The sequence below is a fragment of the Pseudorca crassidens genome, chromosome 1 (genome assembly GCF_039906515.1).
Source record: "Pseudorca crassidens isolate mPseCra1 chromosome 1, mPseCra1.hap1, whole genome shotgun sequence".
In the NCBI taxonomy this organism is placed as follows: Eukaryota; Metazoa; Chordata; class Mammalia; order Artiodactyla; family Delphinidae; genus Pseudorca; species Pseudorca crassidens.
This window is the reverse complement of record NC_090296.1, coordinates 137453984-137466495: the sequence shown is the minus strand read 5'-3', so window position 1 is coordinate 137466495 and position 12512 is coordinate 137453984. Positions and strand designations below refer to the sequence as shown.

The 12512-nt window shown below is 40.6% G+C and overlaps 1 protein-coding gene across 1 annotated transcript in view; it reads left to right on the top strand.

Moving 5' to 3' along the window:
* The window catches only part of MCTP2 (multiple C2 and transmembrane domain containing 2), a 248047-nt gene that overhangs the window by 67689 nt on the left and 167846 nt on the right, over positions 1–12512 (top strand). The gene's annotated exons all lie outside the window — the stretch shown is intronic.

Genomic DNA, 12512 nt, shown 5'->3' with positions numbered 1-12512 from the left:
ACAGAGAGTCCCCTCTGGTTCTCATCTCCAGTGTTGATGATGGAATTGAGATTAGATGAGGTACTGGAAACAGTGACCAACACGACGAGGCAGTCTCTAGAGAGTGCTAGATAACCAACCAGTTGAGGTGAGAGGGGAGTGGTTGCTCTGAGTATGTGGTCGGAAAGGCCTGAAGAGGATGTGTTTTGAGGTTAAGACCCAAGTGGTTGGGGAGTCAATCCGAGTAGTTACGGTTGCTGTTCATGATGCTAGCAAAATAGAATGCTCTTAGCCCAGTACATGGCAGTCACAAGTGCCTAACAAGGACTCACTGCTATGATTATGGTTGTATTTATTACCGTTATTATTTTTATCATTACCTTTTCAGCATGAAATTGAGGGCCAGGGAGGTTGAATGACTTGCCTAATATTATCCGGCTAGTAAGTGTCAGAGCCAGGATCTAAATCCAGTACTGTTTGAATCCAAAGCCTGTGCATAAAACTGTGTACATTAGGGCTTTAGAGAAATGCACATCTGCATGTTGGGAGAACTCAGAGCTGGTAATCTAAAAAATGTTGATCATCAAGGGAAGATGTATGTTTTTCTTTGTCCACTGTGCCCTTTTAAATGCAGGGATAATTATGGTGGTGGAATGGCTTATTATCATGGTCTATAGCCAGTAATCCTGAATGGAAGGATTATTACCATCCCTGCCCCACCATCCATGTAATCCCACAATGGGGTACATCCTTCCCTAACACTTTATTTGACAGTTGGAATTTTAAACAACTCGCTTTGGTGCAAGTTTAAGTGGATGAGCTGAGTGGTTTAGAGAAGTACCCTGTTGGGATAGTTCCAGAAACTGCTTGGCAACCACAGAGCTTCAGTTTAGTGACCACAGAGAAGCAAAATGACAAACCAGAGAGGAGAGGAAACAACCTACGGCTTTCAGAATTAAACAAGTGCGTCAATTTCTCTACACTTCAATTATGTGTTCTTTACTATTTTTATTTTGTCTCAGAAATCATTGCTCAACATAAATGGGGTCAGTGAGACAAATATGTAAACCATGTCCCAGGGTGCTTCATGGGATTGACCCCTTTTTTCTTTTTCCACCCCTCCTTCCCATACCTACTACGTGCTGATCCTGTCCTGAGGCACTGGGAACACAGCAGTCAACAAAAGAGACAACAGTTTATTTCCTCATGGAGATCCTGTTCTAGATGGCAGCGGGCTACAGATATATTCAGAAAGTGATAGATGTAATGGCGAAAAATAAAGCAGAGGAGTGCTCAGGTGGAGGTGTGACCATTTTGAACACAGTGGTCAGGAAATATCTCTTCTGAGAAGATAACATTTACACAAAGTCCTAGAGGAGGCAAGGAAGCAAGTCATGAGCGTATCTGGAGACGAAGCATTTCTAAAGGAGAGAATAGCCAGTGTGCAGGTTCCAGGAAGGCAGGAGCGTGCCTGGTATTTGTCAGGAAGAGCAGGAACGCAGTGTGACTGGAGAGGATGGTAGGAGGTGTCAGTTACTTCTGAGGATGTATCACGTGGGTTTTCCCATCCTGCCAGGCAACTCTGCTACCATAACAACTACCCAGGGTGCTGGATGAGCAGTTTCAAAGGAACCCTATGGGCTTGGTGCCGTGTTGCTCACAGGCAGGGCGGGTAGAATCAATAGCATATAGCGGTGCTTGCTGTACCTGCTGTGAACACCGGGAATAGCAATAAGTGGGTTTGCCTCGGATCGGAACTGTGGAGGAAGCGGGCACAGGTTGATAAGCTGTGTGGAGAGGGGAAGACAGCACTGTCCCGAGATATGTTATACCTTGATTGTCTATCTGTCATCATAACAGTGTCAGTGAGGAAGGGATGGTCAGAATGAAGGGAGGGACTTGGGTTGCTGACCACCTTCATTGAGTTGTTTTCTCTAGTCTTCCCAAACACATCCACTGTCCTCATAATAATAAAAATAATAGTGGCAACACCAATCCAGTAGCACTCTGAGAGGTTATGTGTAAGAAACTCTGCAAAGTGCAATGTAAATGTCATCTCATTGGACCGCATCTATTGGGCTCACTCTTTATACAAAGAACCTTGTGCAGTGTCCGACCCAAAGAAGGTACGCAGTAGATAGCTTTGAATGAATGAATTTTTCTCCTAATAACTTATAAGGATATTTTTTATGCCCCTTTTAGAGATGTTCCCATGGTCGTGGACTTTAAGTAAGTAAACTTTTCAAGGGCACAGAGCCAAGAAGTAGCAGAAGTGGAAGTCAAATCCAGGTCTCTGTGACTCCAGAGTTTTGTCTACTACTGGGCAGAGCTGCCTGCCTGTATGTCAGATGAGGTGTCCTGCTTTTGCATTCTTCTGGTTTTGGGCACAGTTGTGGTTCAGTGAAGAGTGGATACCCAGGACTCCGATGACGGGCTAACTCTCTTGCTTCTCTTTGGCAACCATCTAGCCTCTTAGCTCTGGCTCCCAATTTGTACCTTGTAAATTACTAATGACAGCCCATAGACTCCTTATAAGAAGTTAATAGGAGTGTGTGTTTGTCAGTTATGAACTACTAAGCAAAGTAAAGGGGGTACTGTTAATCTTTTAAAGTATCTACTGCTAATGGTAATGAAAACAATTATGGAAGGTCAGTAAGGAAATATTACTGAATATGGTAAGAAAAGTTCATTATACCAAGGTTGCAAACATTTTCTGTAAAGGACCCGGTAAGGCATAGGTCCAGCTTTGTGAGCCATAGATCTCTCTCTGTGGTAACTACTCAACTCTGGTGTTGTAGCATGAAATTAGCCGTAGAAATATATATAGATATGTACATAGGCAAGGTATAAATGAATAGGTGGGGCTGGGTTTGAAAGTTCAAACTTTATAAAAACAAGTGTTGGGCTTTACTTTGCTGGTGGATAGGTAGTGAATATGTGTATACACACACATGCACATACACACACCTGACTTATATTTTGTATATTAGATAATATTCCAGGGTAATCAGTTTAAGTGAACAGTCTGGGGGGTGGGGAAAAAGAAATGTGTATACCTTGATTGTATGATCAATAACCTCCTAAAAAGTTGTATAAAAATTGAATATGGAGGGTGGAGTCAACATGACAGCGTGGGAGGACACGGAGTTCACGTCTCCCCACAACTAGGGTGCCTGCTGGATGCTGGTGGGGGACCTTGATGCCCATGGATACGGGAGGAATCCCCAAGGGAACTGGTTGGACATGGGGGGACTGAGGGGGGAGGAGAAGTGGAGGACGAAGAGTTCTGGCACCCTTGAGGGGTGGGTGGGAGGGGGGGGAGGGGTTACCATGCTTGGATGGACCCTTGGGGGCTCAGATCAGAGGGGAGTGCACTGAGCATTTCTTTTGCCTAATAGGCCTGGAAAGTCTACCTGGCTCTTGGGCCAAGTCCTATGCCCTCAGAGGCCCCCTCCAGGCGTGTTGGTCCTGGGGGCACAGGAGGGAGGCCAGGGGGGAACAGGAGAGACGGGCAGGAGGGGCCTTCCAGGACCAGAGGAGCGGGAGAGGAGTGGAGAGTGTTTGCCCTACCCACTCAGGCCCTGGAAGCCTGCTGGGCTCCCAGGCGGGGTCCCCCACCCTATGAGACCATAGGCCGGGGCCCGTTCTGTTCCGTTGAGCCTAAGCCCCAGCCCCCACACCCCCCCACAGCCTTTTCCAGCCCTGTGGGTCCTAAGCACAGGCCCTGCTGGCTGCCCAAACCCTGCCTCTGCCTAGGGCCTACCCTCCACAGTCAAGGCCTTTTCCGCCTTTTTCCCCCCTTTTTTTTTCTTCTCCTCTATTTTACTATTGTGGTTCTGTTTTCCCTTCCAGTTGTTGTTTCATCTATATTTTTATTTTTATACTCTTTCTAACATACCTGTTAGTTTCCTAGTCTGATTTTAGTTTTTACTCTTTGTTATTGTTCTCTTTTTTTTCTCTCTCTCTTTTTTTTTTTTTTTGCCACCCTGCACAGCTTACAGAATCTTGGTTCACGAGGCAGGGGTTGGGCTGAAGCTTGTGTGGTGGGAGCTCCAAATCTGAACCACTGGTCTAACAGAGAACCTCAGACCCCAGGGAATATTCATCAGAGTGATGTCTCCCAGAGGTCATCATCTTGGCACCAAGAACCAGCTCTACCCAACAACCTATAAGCTCCAGTGTTGGAAGCCTTAGGCCAAACACCCAGTAAGACAGGAACACAGTCCCACCCATCAAAAAACAAAAAAATAAGACAGCAAAAAAATATGTCACAAATGAAGGAGCAAGGTAAAAACCTACATGACCAAATAAATGAAGAGGAAATAGGCAATCTACCTGAAAAATAATTCAGAGTAATGACAGTAAAGATGATCCAGAATCTTAGAAATAGAATGGAGGCAACGATTGAGAAAATACAAGAAATGTTTAATAAAGATCTAGAAGAACTAGAGAACAAACAGAGATGAACAACACATAACTGAAATGAAAAATACACTAGAAGGAATCAGTAACAGAATAACTGAGGCAGAAGAACGAATAAGTGAGCTGGAAGACAAAATGGTGGACATAACTGCCAAGGAGCAGAATAAAGAAAAAAGAAGGAAAAGAATTGAAAACAATCTCAGAGACCTCTGGGACAACACTAAACGCACCAACATTCAAATTATAGGGGTGCCAGAGGAAGAAGAGAAAAAGAAAGGTTCTGAGAAAATATTTAAAGAGATTATAGTGTCAAACTTCCCTAATATGGGAAAGGAAATTGTCACCCAAGTCCAGGAAGCGCAGAAAGTCCCGTACAGGATAAACCCTAGGAGAAACACACCAAGACACGTATTAATCAAACTAACAAAAATTAAATTCAAAGAAAAAATATTAAAAGCAGCAGGAGAAAAACAAAAAATAACATACAAAGTTATCCCCATAAGGTTATCAGCTGAGTTTTCAGCAGAAACTCTGCAGGTCAGAGGGAGTGGCAGGATATACTTAACCTGAGCAAAGAGAAAAACCTACAACCAAGATTACTCTACCCAGCAAGGATCTCATTCAGATTCGATGGAGAAATCAAAAGCTTTTCAGGTAAGCAAAAGCTAAGAGAATTCAGCACCACCAAACCAGCTTTACAACAAATGCTAAAGAAACTTCTCTAGGCAGGAAACACAAGAGAAGAAAACGACCCACAAAAACAAACCCCAAACAATTAAGAAAATGGTAATAGGAACATACATATCAATAATAACCTTGCATGTAAATGTATTAAATGCCCCAACCAAAAGACACAGATTGGCTGAATGGTTACAAAAACAAGCCCCATATATATGCTGTCTACAAGAGACCCACTTCAGACCTAGTGACACATACAGACTGAAGTGAAGGGATGGGGAAAGATATACCATGCAAATGAAGATCAAAAGAAATCTGGAGTAGCAATACTTGTATCAGATAAAATATACTTTAAAATAAAGACTGTTACAAGAGATAAGGAAGGACACTACATAATGATCAAGGGATCAATCCAAGAAGAAGATATAACAATTATATATGTTTATGCACCCAGCATAGGAGCACCTCAACACATAAGGCAAATGCTAACAACCATGAAAGGGGAAAACGACAGTAACACAATAATAGTAGGGGACTTTAATACTCCACTTACACAAATGGACAGATCATGCAAACAGAAAATAAATGAGAAAACACAAGCTTTAAATGACACAACAGACCTGATAGATTTAATTGATAATTTATAGAACGTTCCACCCGAAAGGGGCAGAATACACTTTCTCCTCAAGTGCACATGGAACATTCTCTAGGATAGGTCACATCTTTGGTCACAACTCAAGTCTCAGAAAATTTAAGAAAATTGAAATCATATCAAGCATCTTTTTGGACCACAGTGGAAATCAATTACAGGGAAAAAAAAACAGTAAAAAAAGAAATACATGGAGGCTAAAGAGTATGCTACTAAATAACCAAGAGATCACTGAAGAAATCAAAGAAGAAATTAAAAAATAAATAGAAACAAATGACAACGAAAACATGACAACCCAAAACCTATGGAATGCAGCAAAAGCAGTTCTAAAAGGGAAGTTTATAGGAATTCAATCTCACGTCAAGAAACAAGAAAAATCTCAAATAAACAATCTAACACTACACCTAAAGCAACTAGAGAAAGAAGAACAGAAAAAACCTCCAAGTCAGTAGAAGGAAAGAAATCATAAAGACCAGATCAGAAATAAATGAAAAAGAAATGTAGGAAACAATAGCAAAGATCAATAAAACTAAAAGCTGGTTCTTTGAGAAGATAAACAAAATTGATATACCCTTAGCCAGACCCATCAAGGAAAAAAAGAGAGAGGACGCAAATCAATAAAATTAGAAACGAAAAAGGAGAAAACACAACTGGCACACAGAAATACAAAGGATTATAAGAGACTACTACAAACTACTATATGCCAATAAAATGGACAATCACAAAGAAATGGACAAATTCTTAGAAAGTTACAATTTTCCAAGATGGAACCAGGAAGAATTAGAAAATATAACAGACCAATCACAAGTAATGAAATTGAAACTATAATTAAAAACCTTCCAGCAAAGAAAAGCCCAGGACCAGATGGCTTCACAGGTGAATTCTATCAAATATTTAGAGAAGAGCTAACACCAATCCTTCTCAAACTCTTCCAAAAAATTTCAGAGGGAGAAGCATTCCCAAATTCATTATATGAAGCCACCATCACCCTGATACTAAAACCAGGAAAAGATGTCACAAAAAAAGAAAATTATAAACCAATATCACTGATGAGCATAGATGTAGAAATCCTCAACAAAATACTAGCAAACAGAATCCAACAACATATTAAAAGGATCATACACAATGATCTAGTGGGATTTATCCCAGGGGTGCCAGGATTCTTCAGTATATGCAAAGCAATCCATGTGATACACCATATTAACAAATTAAGTAATAAAACCATATGATCATCTCAATACGTGCAGAAATAGCTTTTGACAAAATTCAACACCCATTTATGATAAAAACTCTCCAGAAAATGGGCATAGAGGGAACCTACTTCAACATAATAAAGGCCATATATGACAAACCCACAGCAAACATTGTACTCAATGGTGAAAAACTGAAAGCATTTCCGCTAATATCAGGAACAAGACAAGGATGTCCACTCTCACCACTCTTATTCAACATAGTTTTGGAAGTCCTAGGCAAGGCAGTCAGAGAAGAAAAAGAAATAAAAGGAATACAAATCAGAAAAGAAGATGTAAAACTGTCAGTGTTTGCAGATGACATGTTACCTTACATAGAAAATCCTAAAGATGCCATCAGAAAACTGCTAGAACTAATCAATGAGTTTGGTAAAGTTGCAGGTTACAAAATTAATGCACAGAAATCTCTTGCATTCCTATACACTAACAACGAAAAATCAGAAGGAGAAATTAAGGGAACAATCCCATTTACCACTGCAACAAAAGGAGTAAAATATCTAGGAATAAACCTACCTAAGGAGGCAAAAGACTTGTACTCAGAAAACTGTAAAACACTGAAGAAATAAATCAAAGATGACAAACAGATGGAGAAATATACCATGCTGTTGGATTGGAAGAATCAATATTGTGAAAATGACTCTACTACCCAAAGCAATCTACAGATTCAGTGCAATCCCTATCAAACTACCAACGACGTTCTTCACAGTATTAGAACAAAAAATTTTACAATTCGTATGGAAACAAAAAAGACCCTGACAGGAATAAAGACACAGACCTACTAGAGAATGGACTTGAGGATATGGGGAGGGGGAAGGGTAAGCTGGGACAAAGCGAGAGAGTGACATGAACATGTATACACTACCAAACGTAAAATAGATAGCTAGTGGGAAGCAGCCGCATAGCACAGGGAGATCAGCTCGGTGCTTTGTGACCACCTAGAGGGGTGGGATAGGGAGGGTGGGAGGGAGGGAGACGCAAGAGGGAAGAGATATGGGAACATATGTATATGTGTAACTGATTCACTTTGTTATAAAGCAGAAACTAACACACCATTGTAAAGCAATTATACTCCAATAAAGATGAAAATAAATAAATAAATAAAAATTAAAAAAAAAGATCCCGAATAGCCAAAGCAATCTTGAGAAAGAGAAATGGAGCTAGAGGAATCAGGCTCCCCGACTTCAAACTATACTACAAAGATACAGTAATCAATACAGTATGGTACTGGCACAAAAACAGAAATATAGATAAATGAGATAGGATAGAATGCCCAGAGATAAACCCACACACATATGGACACCTAATTTACAACAAAGGAGGCAAGAATATACAATGGAGAAAAGACAGCATCTGCAATAAGTGGTGCTGGGAAAACTGGATAGCTACATGTAAAAGAATGAAATTAGAACACTCCCTAACACCATACACAAAAATAAACTCAAAATGGATTAAAGACCTAAATGTAAGTCCAGACACAATAAAACTCTTAGAGGAAAACAGGAAAAACACTCTTTGACATAAACCACAGCAAAACTTTTTTTTGACCCACCTCCTAGAGTAATGAAAATAAGAACAAAAATAAACAAATGTGACCTAATTGAACTTAAAAGCTTTTTCACAGCCAAGGAAACCATAAACAAGACAAAAGGACAACCCTCAGAATGGGAGAAAATATTTGCAAATGAAGCAACTGACAAAGGATTAATCTCCAAAATATACAAACAGCTCATGGAGCTCAATATCAAAAAAACAAACAACCCAATTAAAAAATGGTCAGAAGACCTAAATAGACATTTCACCAAAGAAGACATACAGGTTGTGAAGAGGCACATGAGAAGATGCTCAACATCGCTAATTATTAGAGAAATACAAATCAAAACTATGAAGTATCACCTCACACTGGTCAGAATGACCATTATCAGAAAATCTAGCAACAATAAATGCTGGAAAGGGTGTGGTGAAAAGGGAACCCTCTTGCACTGTTGTGGGAATGTAAATTGATACAGCCACTATGGAGAACAGTATGGAGGTTCCTTAAGAAACTAAAAATAGAACTACCATATGACCCAGCAATCCCACTACTGGGCATATACCCTACGAATGCCATAATTCAAAAAGAGACGTGTCACAATGTTCATTGCAGCACTATTTACAATAGCCAGGACATGGAAGCAACCTAAGTGTCCATTGACAGATGAATGAGTAAAGAAGATGTGGCACATATACACAATGGAATATTACTCAGCCATAAAAAGAAACGAAATTGAGTTATTTGTAGTGAGGTGGATGGACCTAGAGACTGGCATACAGAGTGAAGTAAGTCAGAGAGAGAATAACAAATACCATATGCTAACACATATATGTGGAATGTAAAAAAAAAAAATGGTTCTGATGAACCTAGGGGCAGGACAGGAATAAAGACACAGACGTAGAGAATGGACTTGAGGACATGGTGGGGGAGGTGGAAGCTGCAGCAAAGTGAGAGTAGCACTGACATATATACACTCTCAAATGTAAAATAGGTAGCTGGTGGGAAGCAGCTGCGTAGCACAGGGAGATCAGCTCGGTGCTTTGTGACCACCTAGAGGGGTGGGATAGGGAGCGTGTGCGGGAGGCTCAAGAGGGAGGGGATAGGCCTTCCCTGGTGGCACAGTGGTTGAGAGTCCACCTGCCGATGCAGGGGACACGGGTTCGTGCCCCAGTCCGGGAAGATCCCACATGTCGCGGAGCGGCTGGGCCCGTGAGCCATGGCCGCTGGGCGTGCGCGTCTGGAGCCTGTGCTCCGCAGCGGGAAAGGCCACAACAGTGAGAGGCCCACGTACCACAAAAAAAAAAAAAAAAAAAAAAGAGGGAGGGGATCTGGGGATATATGTATACATATGCCTTATTCACATTGTTGTATAACAGAAACTAACACAGCATTGTGAAACAATTATACTCCAATAAAGATGTATTGAAAAAAATTTGATTACGAGTAAACTCAGCCATTTGGTAGACCTGAATTTTTCTGAACGGGCGTTCTAATTTTGACCTCTGATTGTCATGTGAGTTGTTTTACTTCTATCACTGTATCCAAGCATCGCTTAATGGTCTGTCTAGCCATCTGATCCCCTTTGCTCCTTTTGCTGCTTCCTTTCCCCTGTAGGTATTTGTGTCTGTGAGTATGCTCTTCCTGAGTATTCACATTCTTAGAAATAGATGTGGGTTAAGTAATTAACTAAATATGTATCATCAATATATATCGTTTGCTATACTCATGTACTTGAATAGAGTATTTCCCAAAGAAAATCTTAAGTGATCTTCTCAGCCAATGTGTTACTCTTATTTAGCTTTCCTGCATGTGGGTTTATGTCTTCTTCCAGTAAAGTTTAAACAGCCAGTGATTGTTTACATCACTTATTATTTAACTTCCTGTGAATTCTTCGTGCTAAGATCCTTCAGACGGCCACGTGGGAGGTGATATTTGTACAAGATCACATTTAGTGTACACGAAAGAAAATGTTTTTTCACATAAGTGTCTTGTTCTTAAGATCCTTGGTGGCTAGAGGAGATTTTCTTTTTGTTTTAAATAATTGACCCATCCATTCTGGTATCTCCTCATGTTAATACATTTGCAGTCTTGTATGTATTACCTTGTATGTATTTACATACCTTCCCATGAATTTCACCTTAGCAAGATAAAATGGAAATAGCAATATAAATTTGCTGTCATTAAATACACACACACACACACACACACACACACAGAAACACACACAAATCCCACTTATCTAAAAGGTAACAGTGAGAGTTGTGTGAGAGATGACTAGCCTCATGCCAACATGTTAATGCTGAGTTTCTGAATGTTTGTGTATAATTAGAGAGTTTTGTCATATTAAGACTTCTCAGCATTGATGATATTCAAGATTATTTGTCTTTTCCTGAGTACGTCCTTGGAAACATTTGTTTAAAATGGTTAAAACCAGTGCTTAATGGATAAACAAACTATGGTACACTCATAATGATGGAATACTATTCAGTAATTAAAAAAAAAGAACTATTTATACAGTTGCCAACTTGAATGGATTTCAAAGGCATTGGGCCAAGTGAAAGATGTCAGCCAGTGTCAAGTTTGCATGTATTCCATTTATATGACATCATGGAAAAAGATGAAGCTATAGGATGAGGACAGGTCAATGACTGCCATGGATTAGGGGTGAGGGAACAATATGATAACAGTAGGATTGCATGCAGGAGTTTTCTGGGGGAACTGTTTTATGCCCCAATAGTGGTGGTAGTTACACAAATATATACATGTGTAAAAAAGTCATCGCATTGTACACACATGTAAAAAGTCAATTTCACTGTGTATCAATTTTTTAAAGTAAAATTTAAAAAGAAAAATTAGAGTGCTTGATTTTGCTTGTTGAGAACATCAAAAAAAAATCTCATGATGACAGATACCAGGGATTCCTGTAAGAAAAATACTACTTGTACTTTTTTAATGAAAAATTCAGTGATGTAGTTACTAGGTTTACAAAGAAGCTGAAAATAATGCAACTTCTACTCAGTGAATAATACCTTCAGTTCCATGCAGAGTGTCAGGAATACTCAAAGTTATGTGTCCCTCAGCAGCTGTAACCCGGTACCCCTGTACTGCTGTAGCCTTTCCTGGCTTCTTTATGGTGATCACTTTCCTTCCTCGGTGTGTATACACGGCGTGTGACAGTTACGGCGGCTGTGGGAATCATAACTTTAAGTTCTGTGACTTCTGTGAGTAAAACGAGCCATAATGTTGAATTAATGTCATTCTTCACATTTAATTTCCGCGTTGTTCTAAGTGGAAGACTTATTGAGTATTTGAATAAAAGCAACGTGTTCATTTTTGATAGTGTGTAAATGATGGTGGTGATGTGGGCTTATTTTGTCACTGAATGAACGTGATCATTAAGTACAGGGAGGCTCCCTTGGGAGAGTGTGTATGGTGTGTTGGTCTGAGGAGTGATGGTTTTTAAGAAACATTCACTCTTCTGTTTGACAGCAGAAGGTGACAGTAGAAGATACGGGACCATGCACTTTAAACAGGAATTCTGATCCCAACACTGGCAGTTTTACAGAACTGCCTTCAAACAGGATTGGTTAAGTGGAACGTTGATTCGTTTCATAAAACTGGAGACACTAACGGGGTGATCAGTAAGTGTAGGAAACACTATAATGGGGACCAGGGAGTGAAAGAAAAATATGCCACAGGCAGGAGAGCAGAGAGGAAGTGTCTCCCATATGGACCCAGGTGTGGGGCCCATGTTGGCTGGACATGGATTAGTAGGTGATCAGCTGAGTAGTTGTGAATGGGAGTGTTTTTGTTACATGTGCAGGAGGTGTACCTGAACTGATGGGGGTTGGTGGGCTGAGGGGAGAAGAGGAGGGAGACATCGCACATCCGAGCTGAGAGGTGTGGACCAGGGTCGTGGGACCCCGCCCCATAGCTGGACTTCTGTATTGTATATCCTCTCTGGGTCCTCCACTGGGAGCTGTAGGATAAGGATCCTGCAGGG